Genomic DNA, 27,795 nt, shown 5'->3' with positions numbered 1-27,795 from the left:
TCTGGGGTGTGCAGTGGCCTTTGTTTCATGGCTGCTCAGTGCACTCGAGGGGGTAGGCGGCTCTCTATAGGAGCCCGGCGATCCTTTGGAGGACTTTCACATAACACAACTCATTGCATTTAATAATCAGACATGGTGCAGGTCAGCACAGGATTTGGGCCTCATCATCCTTCTAACAGAGAGATGTTGCACAGCTGTATTTTTATAAATCACAAGCACTGGAATAAAAGACGCTGAAGAGTTGAAAGCAGCAGGCGGGGGAATTGTGTTATGGTACATACACTGCTCATAATATTAAACAACGTATGTAGAATTACATTTGCAATAAATATTTCAGCTACATTTCAAAATAAGCATGTGGGTGATAAATTTAAATCCACTTTTAAACAGGCTTTGTGGCAAAGCTGACCTCGGCATTTTGACGGTGGATAAATTCCCCGGGTAGCACGTGGAGCTGGTTTCTTCACCCTCATGGAGCTGCAGTACGTAGCACGTGATGGTGGTGCTCTTGTAAGGTAGCCTTTGATTCCACAGCACAGTTTTAGGCTATATGAAGGAAAGGTGGCCTAAGCTGTCCTGATAGAGGGGGTTTTTTTGCCCTTTCATACCCAAAAGTGCAGCCACATGCATCTATGCACACTCCTCCAGAAAGAAAAGTGCCTCCCAGTTAGACTTCAACGTCCAGAGGTTTGCAGCACCCGAGTGCCTTGTTGTGCTCAGCTGATGTAAAGCCTGGCAGCGTATGAGAGAGCCAGCCCTGGCTGCAGATGGAACACGATGGGCCTGATGAGAACATCGGTGGCTGCAGAGGCAGAGCGTGGCTGCCTGAGTGGGGAAAACTGCAATGTGACCACGTGAAATGAGGGTCAGAAGGGTGGAGGGAGGTTTAACAACAGGGATGTGGGAGAAAATGCAACGGGAGGAAAAGGAAAGGGGAGGGCAGACAAAATGATGACAACGAGAGGCAAGGAATGAGGGGAACACCTCCAAAGGTTATACCAGACTGACAAAAAAACAGCAATGGAGAGCAAGAGGAAAAACAAAGTCATGGGAGATAATAAATTACGTCTCTGAAAATTAATAGAAACTTAATAGAACTTAATAGAAAGCTGAGTGATGCATGCAAAGCTGTGGGAATGGACGCATCTGTGGCACAGCTCAGCACTTAGCACTAATCTTTTTGTAGGAGAGCCGAACAATATTGAAGTGGCTGCTGGAAAACAGACCATGTTGGGTTTTAGATTTCTATATCAGTGCCAAATTGGAAGGGGGATGGGAAGTAAAGATACTGTGGCCTCCAGTATTTTGTGTCCTCTCTGTAAATTTCTAAACCAACCCTGACAGGGTTGACTTTTATCCTTAGCTCATAAAAAGTGATTGTTTTGCCTGAGGAATACAGTAAAAAGCAGGTATTTCCAAAATATCCCCCACAGGCAGAAACACTGAATTTCTTCAAGGCACAGCAAAACCTCTCTGCATTGGACATCAATTAATATAACCTTTGCTGTAAAATACATAGCTGATGCTTTTGGAGTTTACCACCTTCTCCTGCTTTGTTTGAGCGGAGCTTGTAGGATGTGGAGAGCCACAAGTCAAACCTGCCCCGTGCCCATTTCCCCTCCTTCATGTAGTGCTTCACCTGCCCCACGCAGTAGGTTGGACTAGTGAACAGACCTCCTCTGGACGATACCAGAACCATCCTGTTTGGAGCCTGCCCAGGGCATCCTCCCAGCCATTGCCTGGTGTTCACCATCTCAATGCCCCCGCGCAGGGTTATCCCACCCCATCTCACAGCGCAGCCACAGGTCTTGGCTGCTACTCACATGACAACCTTTAACGCAATGCACAGACATTAACGAATTAGACACTTCAACAGTAGTCTGTACTGTAACAAAGGCAGTAGATGTTAAAGTTTACGTTTATTTTAGGGGCATGAATATGGTTAATCAGGTTGAATTTGGCCTCGTGAGGCAGGCATGCTTCACAAAGAAGTCTCTGGCAAGGCTGAGAACAAAACCTGAGTCCTATACCTTTGTTAAATAATTTTCCTTATTCTCAGGTGGAACAAAGAAAAATTACATGGTACATACTTGGGAGAAAATTATTTGTTACAATAAACATTGCACATTTCAGAAAACCCATTCTCAACATAGCAAAATATTGCTCAAAAAAACTCCAAAAAAAGAAAGTTCCGTTCATTTTCTCTCCCACTCAGCACAGCACTTAAACCTGATTGTATCCTTAACTTTGCGAATATGCTTTGAGTGTCTCCTGCTCATGAATTCGTGTCAGATTAGCTGCAAGGTACTGAGTATCTTGCAGGATTGCTCCAGTGATTTTGTTAGGATTTTTAATATTCCTTCCAGATCTTATTCTGCAATTTCCACGCACCTTACGTGTCATTGACTAAGTAATAAGTTGTGCTGGTGAAGACTATTCACAGGAGTACTACAGAAGTAAGTAAAAAATGGCATATTCAAAACTTTATTAAATGATTCATTGTAACCAACACAGTAATATTTTATCTTAGTGGCTGTTTATTCTGCTTTATTTATTATCTTTCCTTGTAAAGAAGGAGAAATGAAAACACAAACTTTATAAATTGTTGCTAGGGGTGCTTTTGCTTAAGCTTTGTAAGAATGAGTCTGTTGTTTTATATTATGCTTGATATTTTCCTGTATATTATTCATTTTTATATTACCAATGCAGTAATACATGAAAAACATAAAATGTTACTTATAGATACAAAAAATCTGAGGATACTGCATATAAATATATTCATATTTATATGCAATATACTTTAAAGAGATAGGTATCTATATGTGTGTGTGTGTTTATATATCTACTTCGGTACTGCATATATACATAGATATGACTATATAGTATACCAAGCAAGTGTACATATATATACACACATATATAGGCATGTATAGATGTGTTTGTATATGTGTTTACTTTTTCTTTAGAAAAAAGTATTTTATGATTTTTTTAAACACTTTGGGACGGATCTTTTTCCCTTCAAGTAAAATAGAGCTAGAAGGGTGACATCACAGTATTTATTTTGAAAATACTTTAATAATCTACTCAAAGGACTTGGCATATGCAATCTAATTTTTCTCCAAAGCTACTTAAAGTATAAAATATACAGTAATTTGGGCCAATTGTCCCTGGAATTTGAAGGCTGCAGCAGCGCTGACTGGCCAGCAACAGTTTTCAGATTGATTATCTTAATATTCTCTCTATAGATCTGGCACTAACAATAATATATCTAAATGCATGAAATAGATGATAGCACCATATACAGGCACCACACAAGACATTTAATTTCTATACGATACTAATGTATGTTATGACATGCCTGTAAACGTTAGCATCTGCTAAATAGTGCTTTCAGGTGCAGTTTTTATCAATCTTGTAATTGTATATATAACCAGAAACTCTTCAAGGGACAAATAATCACCTATGAAATACTGTAGCTGTAGTTTGCGTAATTCTCACATATATGATTGCATTAGCTACAGTGCTAACCAGGTATTTGACTGTTCTGTAATTGATAACAAACTTAGATTATCTTATTACAAAGCTCACTTATTTGTGTAAAGAAAAATATGCTCTTATAGTTGCAAACTACCCTAATATTTGCCTTATGCTACTGCACAGCAGTACTGGCTTTTAGTGACATCATTTAAGTCTTCTGCCCTTCCTTGGAAATAACTGAAGGGCTGCTGCTTAGTTTAACAACAAAAAAAATCACGTATTTTTGGCACTGGGTGAGCAGCTTCACAAAAATGGCACAAAACTACAACAGGGGGCTTCTGACTAGTGAACACAGTACCAAATAACATCATGAGGTTTATTACTAAAAGTAGGCTTTTTTTATTGTAGTCTCTCTGAATCTGCAGAAGCATTTCTTAAATAAAGACTTTTTATTTCTATAGGTCTTAAATAACAAAACCCTGACAAAACACTAGGCCATTATGTGTCGAAAAGGTAACGCTAATCCTCAGAAAGGTACTTTTTAATTTTTGTGAAATAAAATAAAAATAATGATGTGTGATAATGATAATAAAAAATGGAAAAATGAAATAAGGCATACATTCACTGAGATCCCAGGGGGTTTGTGAGTCCTTTTGAAATAGGTCTTGTTTTTGCAATTCAAATGCGTCATAAGCACTTTTCCTTCCTTTTGCCACCTAGGCAGGAGTGAGTAAGTTTGTGGAAATAAATATACTGAAATCAAAGTTTTTGTAATTGTAACATAAAACCAGTATTTCAGCCTGTTAGGGATTTGGTGTTACATGACAGCATTCATAAAACCAGGTGTTGATCTGTACCTCAAATATTTATGCATTTTGTTTCTATAGCAGTACGTACTTGGAAAGGAGCTGAACTTTGCAAACAATTATCAGGTCAACCTTGCACAAAATATGGCTGTTCAAAGTAGAAAATATAAAGGGTTTTGTTTTGCAAAATTCCTTTTTAAAAATCACATACTTCTGTATGCATGATACTGTGTACAACCTTCTGCATCACTATGTTCTGGCAATAGGCTACCTTCATCAAATGTGCAACTGAGGTTTCAAAGATAGGGATTTATTATGGATCTTCCTCTTACAGCTTCTACGCATGCCTTATAGCTCAGCAAACAGATCATCCAATTAAGGTTCTTTTGTTTTCTTTAGAGTATTAACATTTAAAATATACTTTACCAGTATCCTATGGTTGACAGCTAAAGGCAGCATAAACAAAGAGAAGCTTTGCACTGGGTCTACGCAGAGCACACCCTTCTGCAGATGACTGATTACTTACAACAACAAAAATAATTGTAGCTTCATGCCTGTCAAACTTCCCAGCCACTTTCAGGTAAATATGTACACACATCTGTGCAAGAAGCACCTGAGAACTGTTTTCAGTGTTCAGCTTCTTCTCAGGTTTGCTCAGCTACAAAAACCTGAAATCACTCACACTGAAACAGAAATATTTCTACGTGCACACTTATCTACCTACATCTTCAGATAGGTATGCACGTACCTTATGAGAGTAAACATTTAAATAACCTTGAGCCTCCAAATTATCTATTGATACAAATTTAGCATGAAAGTTTTATGTGTATTTTCCCCCAGTTCATTGTTCTGGTGATACACATTCAAGCACACAAGCTCACAGAGGTTTAAGTGTATCTTTACATTGAAGCACGCCTAATGCAGAGCCTAATCCTGAGTCCTCACTGAGGATATTCTGCTCTACAAGCTATTTTATGCAGATTTCCATTGTTTAGTGCTAACCTTCCCCTGAAGACAGTGTAGTTTACAGGCGTGAAGACCAGGGCCTTAATTCTACAAGCTGCAAACAGAAAATTCCTGCTGGCTCCGCCAGAAACGGGGTATGCAAAAGGGTTTTGGGTTGTGACCCTGATTAAGGCCACCTTGCTCTGAATGCAGAAGGGTGAAACAGGACTGGAGCCCTGCGCTCATGGCAAGCCGCCTTTGGCCCCACAAGAAGCGCTGCTGAAATCAGTGGAGCTGCTCGTGAAGGCAAGCATCGTTTGGGGAAAAGAGCTCGTCGCCTGGTCTTGGGAGTAACTTGGGGCCATCACATGCTGGCGTTGGTCCTGAAGAGCAGGTTGAGTTTAACAACATGCAAAGGTCCGTGCAATTATTCATCTAAAGGCATGCGGTGTTATTAGCAGCGTGTAAGCAATCATTTCAGACGGGAGCAGTGCAATATTAACATCAGCGTTTCCATAGTACACTTTTGGTGGGCTCTGGTGGTGGCCATTGACAAAGATGATGCAAATGCAATTTTTGACAGTCACAGTTTGCCAGGTTAAGGTCATGGCAAGATGTCTAAAAAAAAACACAGAAAACACCACCTCGACCCCCAGTGTCACTCTTTCCCCCCTAAAAAAGAAATAACCACATGAAATGCCCTGCGTAGTGGTCCCTCTGTGGCGGGATCTTGTCGGGGGCAAATGAATGCACGTGTTAACAAGGCCTAATCTTCCCTTTTGTGTTTGTTTCTTCGTTAGGCTCTAACAGCGCTTCTGCCCGCGCACTGAGGGTTTGATGAGAAGATGGTATGACAGGCTTGGCTTCTCCCCACGCAGCTGGCACCGCTGATGCCAAAAACTGGAGCCTGCTGCAGCGGGATCAGGAGAGGCTCCTCCGGAGCACAGTCTGACTGTCAGTTTCCCACCCGCCTCCCAGCACCCAGCCCTCTCCCTAAACCTCCTTAATGAGAAGGGGAGGACAATGCCAGTATTGTTGTTTCTATTCGGGACCTGGTGGAAAGAACAATCGCTGTTTATGCAAGCATCCATGCTGCCCAAACCCTGCCGGTAATTACTTCTAGAGCCTCTGATTAACTCTTCTCTCTGCTTTCGGCAGAAAAAGGCGTTGAGCCAGGGGTAGGACAACCTTTCTGTCTCTCCTGGTCTTTTAACAGTTTGCTTGAGTATTGCCTGGGCCTGATCTTGGGTGCTGAGGTGAGTATGCGCCTGAATCTGTGCCGGGCTCACCTGTGCCGGGTGGGCAAAGAGGAGCATGCGTCACAGCATGGTGCTGGAAAGGCAACCCTTCTCCCCAAAAAAAGGTGATTTTGAAAAGGCCCTCCTCGAATTTCTCATTCCCAGTTTTCTTTACGACTGTCAGTAATAAAAAAAAGACTCTTTCTGATTAACACAGGCGTCTCTCAGCGGCTTACCCTCGCTAAATTTTTGCAGCTAAATATACAGCAAAAAACCACCAGCGAATGATAGGCGTCAAAGGAGTTTGTTTTGGTTTTGTAAACAAAATGGAACTGTCACTGAGTCTGTTTCTAGGATGCTAACATGCTAACAATTTTAGTCTGCCAAACCATTCGGTCTTTCCTCACTCACCTCCCTTCACAGCACCCCCCATGCAGTCTACTGCTAGTGCTATGCAAAACACCATCATGAATATGCGTAATTATGGAGATTCATGGTAATTTTTCAGGGTTATCCAATGTGACGTTTATAGGACAGTGGCATACATCAATTTAAACGAGAGTGACAAATATCTTATCCTTTTTATTTCTATAGTATTTTTAATATTTCCTTGGTCTCTCCTGGGAGCAGTGTGAACTGGTAGGAATTTGAAAAAAATACTTTAAAAATCAAATACTTTACTAGCATACTACTTCCTAAAGCTTCAGATTTTTAATGTACATGTGGTATGTGTGCATGCATGTAAGTCCCTCTTACCTTAATGCCAGTTATTTATGTGAAATGAACAAAAGTGTTTCTGTAGATATTTTGCATGTTATTACTCCATTACCTAAAGATAACAAAGGAAAGCAAAATGTCTCATGTATTGGACTGCTTTCTGAAAATGGTTTTGAGCTGTCTAATTACTTCAGTAATCTGATTTCCCACCTGATAGATTAATTTAGCAAGCTTTTCTTCTTATTTTTATTTTAAGCACAGACTTTTAAAACAATGACATTAAATCATTTGCTGTTAACTATGGCACCTGCGATTATGTTCCAGATCTGCTATACCTCCTAGAGGTTTGGATACATTGTTCATTAGAGAAATTAATTGGGTTATAGTCTAAAAATTTAGTGTTTGTAATGTTTACTAACTATGGGCATTTTCGTTCTTGGTATTTTGAGTGGCTAGCACATCAGCTAGACCTTCAAATCTGTGACATGATTTCATTTAAGATCAGTAAAGTTACTTGTAGAAGAAGGTGTAATGCACTGCCAGGCCTCAAAATACCAGTGGATTACCTCAAAATACCACAAATTAGTATGCAGCAATAAAATTGAGGAGTCTAGCTTTTTATGAAAAAATGGTAAAATTGCCTGCTACACTGCAAATGACAGTATTACTGGATATTGTTACAGAGTTAATTAATTTGAAAAAAACCCTTGTGTTATTTACACTGCTGATGCCTCAAAATATTCACAAAACAAAACATGCAGCACCATTACTGTCTGAATTCTTCAGTCTTAACATAAATTATTCTACGGTTATATACCTAAACAGAAAAAATTTTGGATGCCACATTAGAAAGAAAACACAATGTTCTAATTTTAGTTGTATATGTTCTTAGTAGAACTTACTTGCTCTTTATAAAATTTAAGAATACATTTCATTGTATCTCTTAAATACATAAATACACTGCTGTATTTACACTCAGGAAAACAGATGTATTTTTTTGTTTTATCCATCAATCTTTTCAAGATATCTTGTATGGTATTTTTAGTGGACTTAAAGTCAACCCTCTCCTCCATGTGTAACAGTGTAGTAGAAAAGGAGCAAACTGAAAGCCCTGTCATTCATTATTGTGAGATCGCAGATTTAACTGGGGAAATTAGCCAGAAGGTAATGACACAATGGGGGAAGCCTTTGCTTTGCATAACACAGGGGTGCCAAATCTACCTTCTTACGTTTATTTGCGGCTGCACACGCATACAGGATAAACCTGACTGTGACACGCTGCCAATGTGACTTACAGGTGTGTTACTGCATATGAAAGGAGTGCAAAATGCTGCACCCAGGTTCCCAGGTGCATGGTTGGGCACATGTGCCTTGGCATGTGCCAGGGTGCACATGCATCCCATCTGCATAAAGCAATACAGGTCCCCAGGCATCACATTTTTTTTTTAAATGGCTAAAATTTATAGTCTGTCAGAGCATCCGTGAAGATCAAATGAATGTCTTAACATGCTTCTTTTTTTTCCAGAAAACATGTATATGTATTGACGTAAGTGTAGGAATTTTCTCCGCTTTGGGTACATATATTGCATTTGTCGACTGCAGAAGGAGTGACCAAGGTTTACCCCAACCTGCCTGCATGGAGACACCCAACCCTACAGCCAAGAGGTGTCCCCCAAAAGATGCTTAGTACCTTACAGACATGGGGCCAAAATAAACATCAGGGTATGGCTTTCTGGCTAATATAAATCATCACAAGCTCATCAAATACAATATAGCAGGAAAATACTAGGGCTGTGTCCCTATATGCTCACAGTGCGTATATTTAGAGTTAGCATACTCGAACTCTTGTAGGATCAGCCTTGAGACTGAGCTTGCATATGTCCTGCGTTCTCACTATTCAGATGGAGCTAAGTTTCAAAAGCCGTTCAGCAAGGACTAGAGGTTTGGGAGCCACATTTAAGTGGATATGCCCACTAAGTTCCTGATCCCGAAAACCACTAAGCTGCTCACAGAAGCCACCGACATCCAGTGTCAGAGCTACTGGGAGAGCCATATGGAGAGCAGTACCCTGAGAAAATTGTAATGTGTTCCTTTAAATTAGTGACAAGCATTGTGCTAGTTCTCATTAAAACCAAAGGCCTGGTTTATTTAAAATTTTATTAAAATGTTGTGTTATGGGTCTTTGTAGCTATCAGCCATTAAGGCTGGAGTGCCAAGCATCACCAAAATATTTTATGAAGCTATTAGGTGACAAAAATGAGCTAGTGCTATGTTATAAATTCACTACATGCATGCCTCCATGTAACAGTTTCTTGCATTTTTCATGCTGCTTGAAAAACACTAATTGACGCCCCTACAGCAGGTAGAAAATTGCATCTCCCTACATAAAAATTGAAAGATGTAAAATCTTTCTTACGTAGCTTCTCAAGGACTGTTTTAATTTGCCTTTAAAATCATGATCTATAATTTTATTTACAGGAAGCAAACTTCTGGAATTAAAAGGACACATTTTCCAAATGTGCATGCGGTAGGTATTTTCTTTTGAATTGCTAAGGAGCAAAAGACCACAATCGGTGGCAAGCATCTGTCTGGTAATCACATAAGATAAATTCATAAGAAATATGGAAAAATATTTATTTACTGTTGCTACTAAGCCAGCCTTTATTTATCTTAGGAGATTTTTTTCATCTAGGAGTGGAAAATAAACTTTCCTTCAAGAGGTCTGCAAACCGAATAATAAATGTCAGGTCTAAATCCCATATGGAAATGAATTGGGTTTAACCCTGCATATTCTTCAGGATGCAAAGGAGGATGGGAGGCTTCCCCCGTCCTGCTGTCATACAGGCAGCCAATTTACAGGCGCGGGTGCACACTGTACGTGCTGTGGGCTCTCCTGCACCTCCCCCTCGCCCCAAGACTTGGTCTCAGCTGCCTGCCTTTCACAGAAAACCACAGACCAAGGAAACACATCAGTAATAGCACACTGTAAATTAACTTGACATTTGAGGCGGGGGGGGGGGGGGGGGGCGGGGCGCGGGTTGGGGGGGTGAAAAAAAAAAACCCACACCACACAAAAAAAAAAAACCCAAAAATGGAACCCTACAAGATTACAAAAGACATTGAAAACAAAAGCCGCTCAGGACCCACACTACATATAGTGTGGATTTAAGAGATCTGGAAGGTTGTTATTCTCTTGCAAGCAACACACTCAGCGCTCCTCGTCTTTGTTAAAACACCTCAGACACTCTTTGTTAAAGCTGCAGCATCCATCAAATAAACAAAAAAATAACCCTATACTTCCACAGAACAGCCACCACAGAGCCAAACAGCAAGGAAATGCATTGCTAGCTATAGGTTTGGCTTCATCTTATGTCCCTAAAACTGTAATTCTAAAAAATATGTTGTTGTTAAAAGACAAATTGAAGCTATTAATATTAATTTACTACTAATAAGGTGTGCTACATAACTAAGATATAAATAATTTAATGCTAGTATTTTATGATTGGCAAGCAGCTCGTTAAACATGTGAGGCATGCAAACACTGCTGTACCTTGAAAATATCATAAAGCAAACATTTCATTTTTCCCTATACTTGAAGCTACAAATCTTTTCACCTTTTTTTTTTTTTTTTTTTTAATGTTCAAAAAGTACTTCAATCAAAGGCAAACTATTGATGGAATATTAACCGCTTCTCTGACTCTGCTTGCAATATCGATAGCAATAGGATACAGAGAGACGGAGCATATTTAAGCTATTAGACATGCAGGAATGTTATTATGGTTTATTGTGTCTGCCTATCCCCACCTCCCTTCCTCTCCCCCCAAACCTCTCGCTCCCTCCTCCCTCCCTCCTGCCTTTCACACACATACATACATACATACATACAAACACACATGCACACACACACACCCCACCCCCCACAGAGCTGGCATTACTGCATCTCACAAATGTCTGGCCTTATGGTTTACAAGCAAAAGTGTACTGGTAAAATGCATAATCTCAGCATTCCTGCTTCTTGATATTCATGGATTTATTTACAAGTCCCTGTGTTCTATTTTTTTTTTTCCCTTGTTACTATGGTTTGTATCACTGGCATGCCTATATTCTTGTGGGAATTTCAAATAAGAATTAAGATATAACCGGCAAATATTCTGTAATGCAGTCTGCATCTTCATAATTTAGCTGTTTGGGTTTTTTTTAAAGAGACAATTTTAAGAGGTTTATGGACTTACAGATATATGAAGAGTATTTAGATTGGCTTTTTTAGTACTTCAACTACTTAAGGTTCTGTTTGTGTAAAATGGCTGTAATAAAATGATTTTATGTACACATACAAGCTTGTGTATATGTAAATGCATTTGGAATGAAAAAGTTCATAAATCTTTGTCAATTGTGCTGATTAAGCCCTACACTGACACTGGCAGTGTTAAGGTTTTTCACAAAAGAGTTAAAATGCTGAAGAAAGAGTTATTCATTTTAGTTTTTCTTTTGGTAGCAAGTAAAGAAAGGATTTACCTAGTTCAAAGCAAGTCATTCATAGTTGGCTAATTTTCATTTCTTTAAGAAAGCCTTTCATTAGCATATTTTACAATTGCCAAGTGGACATTTCCATCTTGTAAACAGAAGGATATAGTGGATTTCATCAATGATTTATTTCCTAAATATTTACAGAAGAGGGCTTGATTCTGCAAGTTCTGACACATGAGTAACTACACTTACCTGCGTAAACCTCTTAATAATCAATGAATTACTCATACAAGTAGTTTCTTGTAAGTAAATTTGCTGATTCAGGCTCTAAAATTAAAAAAATAATGCTAATATGCAGTCCATTTCCTATGTTGGTGTGGTTTTCCTCTCTTTTTTTCTTTGAGATCCAGTTATGAACAAATAATTGCCAATTAATACTTTTCCAAAAGCTGACATAAATTACTTTTACTGGACTACAACAATTAAAAAAAAAAAAAGCACATGTACTTATGTGTAGAACTTACATTTTCCCCCCTTTTTTATTTGATGCAACAAGATATTCCTCACACATTGACCATAACTAAAATACTATTGCTCTTCATGTGAGGACGCACTCTACATTATTAAATGAGAATGATATATTTCAAAAAGATAGCTAATTTGCAGTCAGAGACAAAACAATTCACATTAACATTATTCTGTCTGGGATCTGAGGTTTTGTTTTCTTCTGTAAGTAACCATAGTGTTTTTGCAAGACGTTGCCTCAGTAGTAAAGCAATTTGGAGTGAAGGATATTTTTAGACTACATTCATTTAAAGGAGGAGGAGGGAAAGGCCGTGCAGTAAGATATACAAGTATTTGTAATTCATATTGTCGTTGTGCTTCTATTGTACTCTGAGCTTCCATCATGGCTGAGATGGGGAGCTGGCATCCAGACAGTGCATCAGGGCAAGGAAAAAAAAACCTCACCAAAAACACAAATAGCGGGGTTTCTGCCTCCCCTCCATTATCCCAACTAATTATTACCATGCTTCTTCTATTTTAAAAAATGAAAGTAAATAGGTGCAGGCTAGGGAGATGTATCTGGACAGTGTGCTAAGTAACATTATTAATCCTTTTGGTCCAAAACAGAGATCTTTTCATTCTGGTCCTTCAAGAGCCTCAGTCTACACATTCAAAAAGATGACAGAAAAATGAACTGAAATATGCAAGCATTAAACATTTAAATTCTCTACTCCTTGGTCATTATACTGATGGCTATATTTTACATCTTCCCCTCCCCCTCCACACTTTTGCTGATTTCACCTCATTTGCATGGCCTTATTATGCACATAGCCTTTGTTCTTCTGATATAGAGTACAGCACGGTAACAAAGCAAAAACTATACACACAGATAACCTTTTCTCTTCTTTAAATTTCTTACAGCCACCTGGTATTAGCATTAAATTTATCAATATCATTCAACATTAAATCAGATGTGTGTTCTTGCCTATAAAATACTACCAGATTTACTGTTATTCTTTGAGAAAATGAAAAGTCAATGTCAAAACAGCCTCCAAAAATATTTTGCTTTAATAATACATCCAGGTTTTCTGTTGATAAAAGTTTAAGCAAACACACTAGTGGTAGGTGACAATTAAGAAGTATCTGTTCATTTATGGCAAGTGAGATATCCGCTATATGTCTATATGAATCCTGATAAGATGATACTACAAAATACTGAATTGGACAGATAAGGCTTGACATGGACAGCCAGCCCCCAATTCCAAGGGTTCCTGCTTGCCTTATGCCTTAAAACAAAGAGACTGTATCCCCTAAGTATATTACTACTTTTTTGGTTGTTCTTATACTATACCAGGCATATTTTGATGTCATGGAAATTTGAGGCTGATTCCTCCAGTCTTTTTCACTGATTTCAGTGTATCTGTCAACCAGAGGGAAGGTTTCAGGATCAGTTCCTTGGTTTCTGCCCAAAAGTAGGTGACAGAGGGTTTAACATTATCCCCTTGAAAGAGAATGGTAAACTCCCACTGGCTGCAGCAGGAACACAACTGGGCCCACCTTGAGAGAAGCATGAATTCAGAAAAGAAAAGAAAAGAAAAGAAAAGAAAAGAAAAGAAAAGAAAAGAAAAGAAAAGAAAAGAAAAGAAAAGAAAAGAAAAGAAAAGAAAAGAAAAAGAAAAGAAAAGAAAAGAAAAGAAAAGAAAAAGAAAAGAAAAGAGAAAAGAAAAGAAAAGAAAAGAAAAGAAAAGAAAAGAAAAGAAAAGAAAAGAAAAGAAAAGAGAAAAGAAAAGAAAAGAGAAAAGAAAAGAGAAGAGATCATTTTACCATCAGTAGAATTTTATAATGTAAAAGGGAAGAATGATTTGACTGCTTGAGCTTTATCTTCCATATTACCAAGTACCTTCCCTTCTGTAACATCCCTACATAGGAAATTAACCATTTCTTTAATTTCTCAAACCCTGTGAAAATAATGGAATTAATCAAATACAACATCATTAAATTTCTTTCTAAACAAGAACGACCATAGTAGTGTTCAACTGTTAAAACACCACCATCATCACCTTCCTGCCAGAAACCAGAAGACAAAAAAGTATTTTCTTCCTCCAAGGAGAGTTTTCTTATGGTAGTCTTAAAGAACACAATGCTGTTCTCATCACCTTATTTCAGAGCATCTCCCAGCAGGAGAATTGGTTACACCTCATCAATATGATGCGACATAAATAAAATAGCTCCATAATTCAAGGGAGGAAACATCCTTAGTATTTCCTGTAAGAATTTGACTGTGCCTTTCCAGGAGCTGCCACGGTTATTCAATTGAGCCAGCTATATTCAGCACACACTTTTAAATAAAATAATGAGCTGTGTGGTGCTTTTAATTGTTACTTTCACTTTGTTTCAAATATTTCCTGTGCTGATTAATTAGGTCACCTTTCATACGTGGGAAGTAGCAGTTCTTTTCATTCCTATGGCATTTATCGTGAATGGGGTGTAGTCTACAAAAAATGGAAGATGGAGTCTGAGGACGTGCACGTGGGGGCTCAGAGCTGTAACGGCGTCAGCCTCCCTGAGCTCTCACAACCCTCCACGAGCTCTGCACATGCTTCTGTGCCAACACCTCTCCCAAGCCAAAACCTCGCTCTCCATGCAACAGTTTCATAGAGGTTATATTTGGAAAAGGTGGTCTAAAGGCTTTGTTTTGACATCTATGTTACCATGCTACGTCCTCTCCTGCAGAAGACAGGAGCTCCATCCTCTTGGCTGACTCTTACAAGCCCTCACCAAGGCCCGAGGTGACACTTAACATGACCTGCTTCACTCTGGTGCCTCCCTGGGGAGTCTAGGCATGCTTGTCATCCTACCATAAAACACTGTTTACAGAGATTTAGTCAGAGTTGTCTAAGCATCTCTTCTAGATTTCACCCTACACATTTTTCCTATGTAGAAAAAATAAGATCAAACTCAAGCACCATGGCCAGAGCTTGCAGGAGTGGGTTTTCAACTGAACAAAGTCAGCAGATTGGTAAACATGTAAACAATCAGAGAAGAACCCAGCCTACAATAATTTAAATATGATGATACTTGCTCATCTTCATACAAGGTATACATGGGCCTTATCTTCAACTGACTTCTTATGGAAAACCCTGGCTATGAAAAACAACAGTAAAGGCACAAGGTGCTTTGGCATTGCTCTTGGGGGCTGAGGATCCCTACCCATCACATGAGCTTTCCACCAGTGAACACCCCGCTCCTAGATGTTGAAAGAGACATTCTCCAGACTTTTGAAGGTCAACCCACACTCCACAGTAAAATGCTTAATTTATGCACCTTATTGCAGTGGTGCCATTTCACACAAATGCACTGTCCAGGATGGCACATCTGCAAGTTTAGGAGGACCAAGCTCCCAGGAACAATGTTAAGAAGGTGCTTTCCCTTCTTGGACACTTATGAAGCTGACACAGATCAGTCAGCCAAGGAAGATTTTTTAAGAAAATGTGGCTATCAGACATCACACTTATTTGAAGAAAAACCAGAGATGTGGAAAGCAGGTCTAAAGGACACACTCATGCACCTTGCCTTCCCACAGCCAGTGCCACCTCAAACATACAAGACGGGGAAAGCAATTGCCCATTCCAGTAGGCATGCAATTATGAAGAGTTTTCTAGAAGACTGTCAAGTGTGAGAATATAGAAATGGAGGGAAATATATAACCTGTAACAATACACCTGCTTGGGCCTTCACGTGTTTCAGAAATCCTACATGTGTACGGTGTTTAACAAATTGGGTAGTGGCACTACAAAATAAACAGTAAATTACAGGGGTAATAGGGAAGGAGCTGTTTCCTTGCAGGGATGTGAAGGGGACCAGAGAAGTCAGTAGAGTTTATACAGCCCAAAGTGCAAGGGTGTAGAGAAGAACAGAGGATAAACAAGATATAATAAAATTATATATATATATATATATAATGTTGAATATAAATAAATATCTTGGCAAATGGTCTTACGTCATCTTCAATAAACTAGTTATTTAATTATTCCATAAATACTTGTAATAAATATTTCTAAAATAATTATTTCTATATCAATAGCCTTATTTGGTGATGTAAGTAACACAAGATGGTCCCTGTCTCTGACTGGGCTAATGCTAATTTTGGAACGAGGCTTTTAACACTACTGACAATGCATGAAAAGTTTTCATATCATGAGCATTTGGCAATATTTGTTTAAAATTTTCTGTTACAGTGACTGTTTTCTCCAGTAAACTACTTTCTCAGAATATTCATGCACAGAAAAGCAGAGCCCATTACAATGAATCACTCAAAAATATGAAAAAGCATTTCTTGACAATGATGCAAGGTATTCATCAGCCTCTATAAAGACTGTAGGCACTGAAGTTATCTCTGAAGCTTTCAGCAGCTTGCAAATAGAGAGGAAAATCTGTTTGGGTTGGTTTTGGTTTATTCATCAGGTAAATTCTCTGTTTGGACTGACTGACTTGCTCTGGGATTATTGCTGATAGTTTTGGGAGGCTCAGCCCTGCAGTTACTTTCATCCTACCTTATGTTGTTGGTGATAGTGAATAGAAGCAATGTTTAAGTTTTGGCTGCCAAAATCTGGTCTTTGTTTATATATGTACAAATATTCATTCAGATGCATTTTTACATGTTACTGTTATAACTAAATAAATGCATTTTCCCTGTTTCTGATCCCGAAAACATAAATTTCTACTGCACAATGAATTAGGAAAAAAAATGTATAAAGCAAATGATAATTTTCATGCAAGTAGATGTTAACATTTTTGTAAAGGCAGAAGTATGTATTTCTATTGACAAAATGCTGCTCTTTGCCTACAGTGATGTATAAGTGGTAGCCTGGTATTAGTCTGCATTGAAACTGGGCCTTTAACACCTGAACTTTCATTTTTCAGAAGTTTAAATTGATGGTGGCTGAGCTGTTAACAGAAAATATAGGGGCACAGTACTCCAGACACTAAATGGATTTGGAATTAGTAAATATCCATCAGTGACTTTCTACTGCTTGTACTACTACTGTTCAAGATACTACTACCATATCCTGAACAGGTTGTATAAGCAACACAAAATTTTTAAGTATTTCATAAAAAATAGTTTAGTACAGGGAATGAGCTAATACTGAAAACAGCGTCTCTGAAAATAAGAACCAGTCCTACTGGCTTTAGACAGAGCTCTCCAAGGGTATTCTTGCTGCCCCATGCTTTAAAATGCACCATATTCTGTTGTCTCCTAGTTTTACTTCCATACACACACACATATATATATATTTATAGCACTCCCACTGTGGCAAAGGGAGTTATATATAGCATCTAAGGGAAAAAAAAAAAAAAAAAACAAACAAAAACAGCACAAGCTTTACAAAGTTGATTTACAAAAGGAAAGCACACTTAGCTGTGATTCAGGAAACAAAAGGTCTGCTCTCACTTCTTTTCCACTGTGCTCAGAAGAATTCCACTCAGTTTATAGCCCTTTTTTCCCAGGATGATACTCCCTTCACAGACAGCCAACACATACCCAGTTACCAGTAAAATTCCCATAGGGCTACAACTCTTATAGGGCCCCAGGGCTACCAAGCCCACCCTAGCTCCATCTGCAGAGCCCCGCAGCTCCCCTACCCTGCATTTCCCTGCTGTCTCTGCTGCATAACTCGGTGGCAAAGTACGTGTCATCTCTCCCCTCGAGAGCTGCCAACATACAGCAAAGTGCCTGACCTCAGTTATTGGTTACTCCGGTGGCTGGAATGAAAGAAATCTATGCTACGGCTTTGAAGATCTTACCTTCAACCTCCACTGATTGAATAAGTGAGAAAAACAGTATGTGACAGTATCAGAATGGCTTCAAAGGAAGCCTTAATTCTTACACTTCCAAACTTTCAAAAGCTCAACCGCACAATTCTCTTCTAGTGAAACTTTTGGTATATCGACTTGCAACAGAACTCCCAAACTTACAACTTTCCAAGGTTTTCATGCAAGGAGAAGAGCTTGCCTTTTTGTCTTTGCCATGTACACTCCAACGCACAACACATTTTTTTCTGTGAAATGATGACAAAAGGTGCGCCTGTTCAAGTAACATGTAAACCCTGGAAGAACTCTAACACCATTCACAACTGATGGTACTGGTCGGTTAATTAAAACTGAACTGCATTTATAACGTGAAACAGTAGTTAAAGAAATGATTTAGCGTTGCTGTTGGTACCTATTTTACCATCTGCTTTCATCCCAGTTACTAGGACCGAGCCCTTTCAGCACAGGAGAGGCCATGTCATCACAGGGCCATTTTGTTTCCTAAAGCAGCACAAAAGCAGTAAGTAGTAGGTTGTAGCAGTGGTGGTGGCAGGAGAGTGGAAGACTCTGTTGAGGGATCCTCAGGACCCTTACTTTTCAAAAAAAGTAGCCTTATCTGGGATATGTTCAGCTCTCATTACGTGTGCCTACCATAAATTCACCACCAGACTGACCTATTTGGCAGAGCTAGAAGAGATGTCAGAACAAATGAGTTATATAGATTAACCTGGCCTGGATCCAGCCAGCCTAAATTCTACCTAAATCCTTGTGCTTGTCCTTGTCATTGGCTGCCTCTAGGTCTTAACTCTGCCGAGAAAGTCAGAATTAGCTACCACCACCAGGAATGGGCAGCTCCTGGGTTAAGGGCACTCACTCCTGACTTGTGCTCAACTTGCAAAGAAATAGCCAAGATTCATTAGGCCAGACAGAAAAAGAGGAGCCGCATCAGCTGCTCCTGTAGGTACGTCATATTATTTTTTAAAAGTTAAAAAAAATAAAATTACATTTAAAAAAAAAAAAAAAAAACCAGCCAAACCCTTGTATTAATCCCAGGTCTGAAAATATTTTGTACTTGACCTCCTGCTGCTATTACATAAAAAAATCCCTATTCTTCAGAAGATGGACAGATACCACATCAACTCAACACCTTACTGATCCAATTCAGCCAAGCTGAACACAAAATTTGTCCTATCCAAACTCTTCTGCGGGGGTATGGCAACCTAGATGCTGTTGGTTAGCTTGGTGCTTCTCTCTGTATTGTCAATGGTTACGATGGGACCACAACGGCATTTAAATGAAACCTCATCAAAGCTTTCCTGGCAACCAGTTGCATAGCACTGCAAGGTTATTTGCATTCCTGTGTGTACTTTGTTCTTAAATTAAGGTGTCCACTATTTTCCAAGAGACTAAATTGTCTTATACTTTCTTCCGGCTAAGATACTGTTTCCACTGGTTTTACCTTGTATCAGAAAAGACCAGCACCTGAGTTACATACATCTAAGAAAAGACCAAGGTGAGTAACAACATCAGAATCAGAGATCTCATCGATGCTTTCACAGACTGGTGCTAAAATTAAAAATTCTGAAGAGATCAAGCGTTTTTTGCATTTTAAATTAATAAAATACTGTTTGAATTGAGTAAGAAGTTGGTAGGGCATTTGTGTTACAGAATAATGTATGCTTTAAGAAAGCACCTCAAAATAATGGAAGCATTTCATTTACTCCTAGAATTAGAGACCACCAGAAATTAGAGGGGGATGTGCATATATATGTATATAAATACATATTTATGTGCATAATTCCTCTTAATAAAAATGGTGCATGTGATATATTTTGACTTGGCAGCAAGTGTGCAATCAAGGCAGTTACTAGGAAAGGAAGTGGCATTTGTCTTTAGGAGATGTTAAGACATCTATAAATCTCACAAGAGTGTTCTAGCACATGAGAGTTAACTTAATGTTAGCGTGTATGTACATGAGTTTTGATAACCGACAAATTTGTGAGAAACATCTTTGTTCAAGCTTTTTCTTAAAATGTGTTTGATTTTTGTCATCTGTGGTTTTGGAGTTGGGGTTTCTTTATCATTAAGAACCTAGATTTTCAACCCCTGCTTACAGAGCTCCCACTGAAATCAGGTCAAACCTTTGAAGTAGATGGGATTTCTGAACATGAAGGATTTGCATGTTGTTTGCTATGTGTTTAGGGACATTTTAATGTATTATCTGATAATAACTTGAGTGCCCTTATGCAGGTTTTTCAGGTTGCATAAATGGCAGCAACATTTGAAGGTTATTCCTCCTCCTGAAAAGGTAGCAGAAGCGTAATACACCTATAATACCATTAATATCATACTGACTCTGTCTTGCTGAAATTATTAGCAGAAGCACTAAGAATTTTATTTTGTACTAGAGACATCTCAACAACTATCTGTTCTCCTTTACTATTGTCAACACAACCAATGTTTAAATACTCTAAAGGGAGAAACAATCGGTGAAAGTTATTACACAATAATTAATATATTTTCAAGACCAGACTGTTACCCAAAGTGAAGAGGGCATGCATAATTTATGTAACCTCAAAGAAGCAGAACGAGACAGATATACCTCAGACCTCAGCATATTTTCTGCTGCATTTTAGCTACCACCATACAAAGAAAACATTTCAAAAGATCATTCCACAGCGCGCAAATTAGTTTTCATGCATACCGCTTCTACAAATTGTACTTGCTGCACTTAGGTGTGTACATCCCAGTAGGGCTGATTTTGCCCTCATTTTATGTCAGGCTCACCCTGATACAAAATTATTGTCACCAAAACCTCTTCTGGTGTGCACCAGGTTAAAGGAAAACAGAATCTGAGTGTTTTTTTCCAGCGGGAGGGCTGAACAGTATCAAGCCATATAACATAAAGTCTCCACATTCTCATTTTTAAATTGTCTGATTTTCCTCTAGCGCAGTCTCTGAGGTTGCAAAGGCTCTTCAAATTACCCCAGAATGGCAATGCTCTTCTATTTGCCATTGCGCTGTGTATCGTTAGGTAAATAGCTAGATAGGTAATCTTCAAGCAAGTGCTTTGCCATGGCAGAAGTCTGGGCTATCACTGTTAATAAAACCTGGCCATCACCTAGAGAAGCTTTTGGTTTCAATGACCGAATATCCCTTGGAAAGGGCTTTATGTTTACCATGCCACATATAGTGATGATGTCCCTAGGTTTACCCGCTCTCCTGGGGTTGGGTTTTTTTTTTTGGCTCCAGGCATGTGGAACTTTTGCCATGGTTGACATTGTCAATGCACAGTCAGCCGGACATACATCACTTTGGCTTTCTTGCCTTTCAGCAGTTTACCTCAGATTGGTAGAGGAGACCTCATGCTGGTCTAATTCCAGGAATAATTCCAAACAGACATCTCAGCTCAGTCTCCTCAGGAAGACAGGTCACTAGCTATACACCACTCTGAAACACAGAATTATTAAGTGCATTAGAAAGAGATGTTTGCTGTAAAGCATGCACGTTCTTCTACTTTAAATAAAACTTTAAAGGACAAAACCTCCTCTCTTTGATGCATTGTGCAATACGCTGATGCAGATGTGCAGTCATCTACCAAAAGAAGATGAATCATTCATTTTATAGGTAGCATGACACAGGAATAATTACGCAGTAGTGTTTTGGATATTTTGCTCTTTAACATTCTTGTCATAACTGATTTATGTTAGAGTAAAAGAACAAACAAAGTAGCAATATCAAGCACCCTAAGTATACAAACAACACTGGAAAACCGCTAGTATTAATCACAGGTCTGAAAGTATCTTGTACTTGACCTCTAGTAAACTCTTTACCTCTGCCTGTGGAAAGGGAATAAAAAGATAATTTACTCTTTGCCACAGTGACTGATTGTGAGGCTTATTACCTCAGAGCGGGTATACTGTTTTAAGGCATTATGTAATAGGTATTGCTATTAGTGGAGGTTCATGCAAGAAATCTCTTTTAGAAATATATTTGCTGGGCATAAAACCAGCTTAGAGCATGAGCGATTTATAAGATACAATTTTGCAAGACTGAGCACCATCTGTTTAGCTCAGATTTTTTTGTACAGGGCTTGGTGCCATTTTACCAGCTGAAGCCCCAAACTACTTTATCTAAACAAACACACCAGAACAATCTCTTTTTCAAGTGCACAGATACAAGCAATCTAGATGTTCTGGTCAGTGTTGAAACTGTTCCATTGTGTCTATAGAGTCCATACTTGAGCTTTGACTTCCTTGATTATTTCCATGGCCCAGGTGATAGTTTTAGCAATTTGATTTTGGTCTGAAATAGTCTTATTGCTCCATCACCAGAGAACATCACACATAGGATGGTGGCTGACTTGCACCTTCAGGCTGCCAGGACAGGGCAGGTCAAGCCACTGGCACAATATTTAGTTCCACTCTCACTAGTGTAAGCATCCAAAGACCTACACAAGGGTCTTTAGCACTAGACCTAAAATACCAGTAGTCCTGCAGGCAGTCCCTGCAGAACTGGGAAAAAGGGATGGAGACTTTGCTTTAGGCATGTGGGCACCCAGCTTCCAGTAGCATGTCCATCTCATGGTACCAAAACTCCTTTCCAAATCTGACTGTCCCCATCCCATACACGTAAAGCAGGATTGCATCAAGACATACTCCAAAGCACAGCAGCTAAATAAAAGAAGGAAGCAGACTGCTGAAATGCCAGACCAGCTTTGGTGTGTCTGCAAAATACTCAGGTGTGTTACAAGTCTTTATGCAGGGAACCATGAAGTCTGGTAGATATACTCTACTCCCAGACAGAGTTCTGGTTTCTCTGTGATTTGGAAAAATCACATGCTTCAATTTGCTCATCTGGCAGCAAGAATGGTACCTTCCTCTGGAAAGAAGTTCAAGAAGCAAACTAAAAAGCTGACATAGGAGAGCTAAGAATAGTTAATATCTGTAATTTTGGTGTACCGGGAACAGATTTGTATGTGACTAGCAACTTGATGAAGGAAGGCACTTGATGCTTTTCATCCGCAACATTTTTAACACAGGAAAGCATGGAATCACATATTTATGTAGTATAGATTGTTCTTCTCTGCTTTGTAGATGTAATCGCATCCATTTTTTTTTTTTAATTTTCCCCTTTCTCAGGTAATTTTCTTATAACTGCTTAAGTTAGTTAATTAGCTCCATTCACATATACTGAATCAGTACGTGCAGAATCAAAAATATTACTATTAATTGTGACCCAGCATTGAGCATCAGAAAGACATACTACAGATAAGTAAATATGCAAGGAAATTTAGGGTTGAGAAATATTATTTTTAGACTTTGGATTAACATAAATGATGTGAGGGAGTACATCTTTTCCAGCATTCATTAGATAAAATTATCAGGCCACATAACATAACATGTGAATATTTCCTTAACATAATACTTGCATGCTTTGTATGACTGGGTGAAAAATACACTTCTGATACAAGCGGTGCTGAATTATTTTACGACTGCAATTAGCACATTTTCATTCTGTAACAAAGTTCAGACTGTCCAAAGAAAATAGAGATGGAAAGACATTTATCATTTATAACTTCAAGACAGTACCATTCATAACCTCAAGATGTTCAATCAAGCTAAGTAAAATGTCTTTTTTCAAATTTCAAAGATATCCAAGTGTAATACAGCAAAGACATCCACTATCTGTATCCTCCAGATATTGCGTTCTCTGAAGTTAATTAGATTTGGTTTGCATTTTAGAAGTATGTAAGTATATAAAGTACAAAAGGACATTTTTGTAGAAAACATTTCTCCGAAGCACTCTGCTACTTGTTTTAAAAACATACACTTTGCTGGGGAGGTTTTACCTGAAAAAATGAGTTGCACCCCAACACTATGCGTTTAGGAGCCATTAATCTACACCATACTAATTTGCCTCTGTGTTAGATTAAAGTTTCTTACCCGTTGGCTCTGTCTTTCAGGTTGCGTCAGGCTGCAGTGCAAGACATGTTTGTTGCCTGTGTTTGCAGAACTGCCTTAAGAATAATGTATTGTACATTCCTGATGTAGCTATTTCGTAAGATCACCTCCCCCATTTGAGTTCAATGGCATGACTAATGCACGTGAAGTTAGGCATGTGCATTCGGCCCTGAGCCAGCAAACATTAGCACAGGGGCAGGGAAGTGAATCCATGCAGAACCCCGCTCGTGTCAGTGCGGGGACACAGAAACCTGCCACTGCGGGAGCCAAAGTGTTTGCAGGACAGGGACCTTTGAAAGCAGTGAAAACACAAAACATTTCGGCTCTGCTTGCATAGTAGTCCACTAAACAAACAAATGGAAAAGCTGTTTTCTCCATTTTATTTAGTTTCCTGGTACTGGTGTTGCAAATAATAACAAAATGGTAAGATCTCTTTTCATCTGTCACTCAAAATGGGAAACAGCCAGCTATACTTTATATTGAGAAACAGAGGACCGTTCAACAGGAGCATCCCAAGTTAAGTCTTGGAAAACAGCCTGGAAATACAGGTTAAATCACAAACACGGTATTCTGTTATCTCACCATGTTTATCCCTCTTAGCTAACCCCTATCAATATACCAGTCTACACAGACCACTTTCTGAGTGTAGTCCTCACAAACACACTCCAGTATCCTACTCCTGAAAATAAATCATGATCCCATTGGAATAAACGCCTCTTCAGACTGAGCTGGGATTACAGGGGTTACACCTCTGCAAGGGCTATACATAGGAATGCACAGACGTGACTAAAAGGGGTTGTAAGTGGAATTCAACAAACAAGACCTCGGTGCTCCAATATCCATGTTTGATATTATACATGTGAGTCATCTAACTGCCCCGAAGGGGATTCTTGTATGCATAAGTATTTGCAAAATGCAAAATGACGTATTTCTGATGCACAAAAAGGAACAGAATTGAGTTCATGTCTCAATCTCTTATAGCTGTTAGGGGTCTCTTGCCACTGATCCGCATGATGTTATTCCTAGTCTCTAGTCTGATGACTTAAATTATATAACCAGGACAATAGGGCTGATCTGAGTTCATTCCTTCTGCCAAAAATAAAATAAAAGAGAGAGAGAGCGTGAAGGAAATTGGGACCATTCAATAGATTAGCAGATACGTGTGGTTGAGAAATTTTAAAGCTGACCTTTTATATGTTTATATGCATAAGTGTAATGTGTATATGTATACATGCTCATATATGTACTCATTAGCTGGGTATATGCTAGGTTCCAAAACAGTAGAATTTCTCTCTCATGTGAAGGAGAGAACAATACATATAAAAAGACTTATTCAATTTAGTAGCAGCATTTAAACGATTACTAACTTTTTATTATATGCATATGTAATTCTCCTGCTATGTACCAAGTGCAGAAAATTAAGTTTCTAATAACTTTTCTTTGTAGTATGAAAATCAATTCCTTGAACAGCTAATTTCTTATTACAATTTCAAACTTCTGAAAACAGAATGCAGTGAAAATCAGTATTTTCCCACAGATTTGTCAGGCTTTTTAAACTAAGTGTTTATAAAGCTCTTTGACTAAATATGAAAACAATTTTTTAAACTTGATTAATGTCACCCAAAAAGACTGTCTTTTATTAACAATTTTAGCTGTAAGTGCTGTATAACAGATCCTAGCAAGACAGAAATTATAAATAAGCTGGAATTGCAACTATTAGAAAAGCAAGCTTGTAATTTTAAAAACTGTTTTAAAAAAAAAGAAATTAATATTTTCCGTACCAAAGGAAACAACTTTCCAGTTTCAAGAAAGACATTGAAACGGCCTTGTACAGGCTGCTTAGCAAGGAGCACTCCAATACCAGCAGGTTCAGGAGGGAGTGACATGACTCATATCTCCATCCTCAGGGCAAAGGCCCCTTCAGCATCCTCCTGTATGTCAACACCCTGCTGCTGCTGCTGCAGACACTGAGCCTCCTTCAGAGCTCGTTCTTGCTCTGACAGCAGCCTCAGGCCCTCGCTGAGCTCCCCATCCCCAGTTCATGTTTCCACCGCCTTGCAACAGTCTGGCTCCCGGGACGCCCGGTTACCCAGGAAATCCATCCGTCATGCACTCCCACCATGCCCACCCGACGCGGTCCCCTTGTGCTCTCAGGCTCGGCGCATCCCTGATCTGCCCTCCCTCTGCACAGCTCCTCTGTGCACAGGTGCGACCAGCCCGCTGCCACGAGCTGGCCGATGGCCCCCAGGACATAATGCAAGGTATGGTTCCGAGACCGCCCTTCCCAGGTGATGCTCACAGTGTGAGTGACATGACAGTTATCCCACCACCACTACCACAGCGTGCTGTGGGCAACAGCTGTGTGGTTAGATGTCTTCCTGGCCCAGAAGTGACACATGGGTATCGCTTATGGGTAGCAACTCTACCCCTTCCAGCAATGCCATCAAATGATCAACACTGACTCCTGTTTTAAATATTTTTGTTCTTCTTCCCAGATCCTATGTCAAAATATCCCTCCTTTTTATGCCAGCTTTCCAAAACGCACTTGCAAGACAGCACTGCAAATGCTCATGCAAATAATCCCTCCAAACACCCGTTCCACTTTCTGCAACTTCAGTTGTCTGGTTACTCAGAAAATGCAAGAAAAGTGATCTTAAACCCCCTGAAAATGAAGTCTCAGCTCCTAGTGATACTACTGGTCTTGTTCTTTTACTATTATTTCTACAGTAATATTAACAGCAAAATAATATGAAGTAGAGATAATTGCTGTGAAGGAAAACCAAGCATTAATGTATTAATCCTTGAAAATCTGGTTCCTAGAAGTCCTGTGTGCTTCCATTTACTACCACAGCAAGAATGAGTGCTTATCACTTCTGAGAATATGGATGACAGTGGACAAGAGGTTTGAAGTAAGATTTTCAATGCAGTTTGGCAGTGGGGAAAAAAAAAGAAGCTGTGCTATCTTTGGCTTTCCACAGAACGTCATCAAATCACAGGCTTGAGAAGTACTGTATCCATTCTGCGTAGGATGGAAGATACTAAAAATCTCATCAACTGTGTGTTCTCTACCACAAAACTTCAGTTGCAAAATATTGCCAGGTGGCAAATAATATTAAAATAAAGGACTGAATGGGAAAAGTTTATAATATGTTCAGTAGTTCCTGTACAAGCACAGATTGTACCAAGGAAAAAAAAAAATCTTTAAAATTGTAACCACTTGGGCTAGGAAAAGAGCTGTTCAGTGATACCAGGATGTGTACTTATCTGTAGCCAAACAGAGCGCTCATATTTCACAAACTAAGTGAGGTTGGGCCATGCCAGTGACTGAGATGAGATACGTGATACCAGAGGTTGTTTTTATGCATCAGCAGCTGGCATGCTTCTGGGTAAACGAGCATTTGAGTGAGCAGTCAGTTGCACTACCTTGCCAGAAATATGTCTTTGCTGAGAACAAAATCCAGGTCCTACCCCTCTGTTGGCTGAAAAAAAACATAATAATAAATTGTATGGACGTAATCACCCAGCATGAATTTACATAGTACTCTGAGGTTTTCCAATTCATCTAGTACTTACATGAATTATAAGCTTGAAATTCATATTTTGATTTCATGAGATTGTGTTTCAACTCACACAAATTTTCCCATCTCAGAGTTCATTGCAAACGCTGGCTGGGATTTTGCAATTGCTCGCAGGATCCCACAGCTGACAAATGAGTCCCTGTTCCGATCTGCTTGCTAGACTCAAATTTCTTTGGGGAGGGTAAAAAATAACCAATGTTTAATCAGATAAAGTAAAAAAAAATCCCTTTCTGTGTGTGATGCAATGGTCTGGAGAAGAATAACTTCAGTGATCAATGATGAACCCTGG

The 27,795-nt window shown here is 39.1% G+C and overlaps 1 long non-coding RNA gene across 3 annotated transcripts in view; it reads right to left on the bottom strand.

The window, feature by feature from the left end:
* Positions 1-27,795, bottom strand: part of LOC308057005 — a 141,120-nt gene that overhangs the window by 59,415 nt on the left and 53,910 nt on the right. For all 3 annotated transcript variants that reach the window (XR_013925088.1, XR_013925089.1, XR_013925090.1), the window contains exon 3: positions 21,308-21,415. This is a non-coding gene — a long non-coding RNA (uncharacterized lncRNA). The remainder of the gene's footprint in view (positions 1-21,307; positions 21,416-27,795) is intronic.

This window comes from Falco punctatus (assembly GCF_963210335.1).
Source record: "Falco punctatus genome assembly, chromosome: Z".
NCBI classification, from domain to species: domain Eukaryota; kingdom Metazoa; phylum Chordata; class Aves; order Falconiformes; family Falconidae; genus Falco; species Falco punctatus.
Note: the sequence above shows the minus strand (reverse complement) of the source record. Positions and strands in the feature narration are given on the sequence as shown.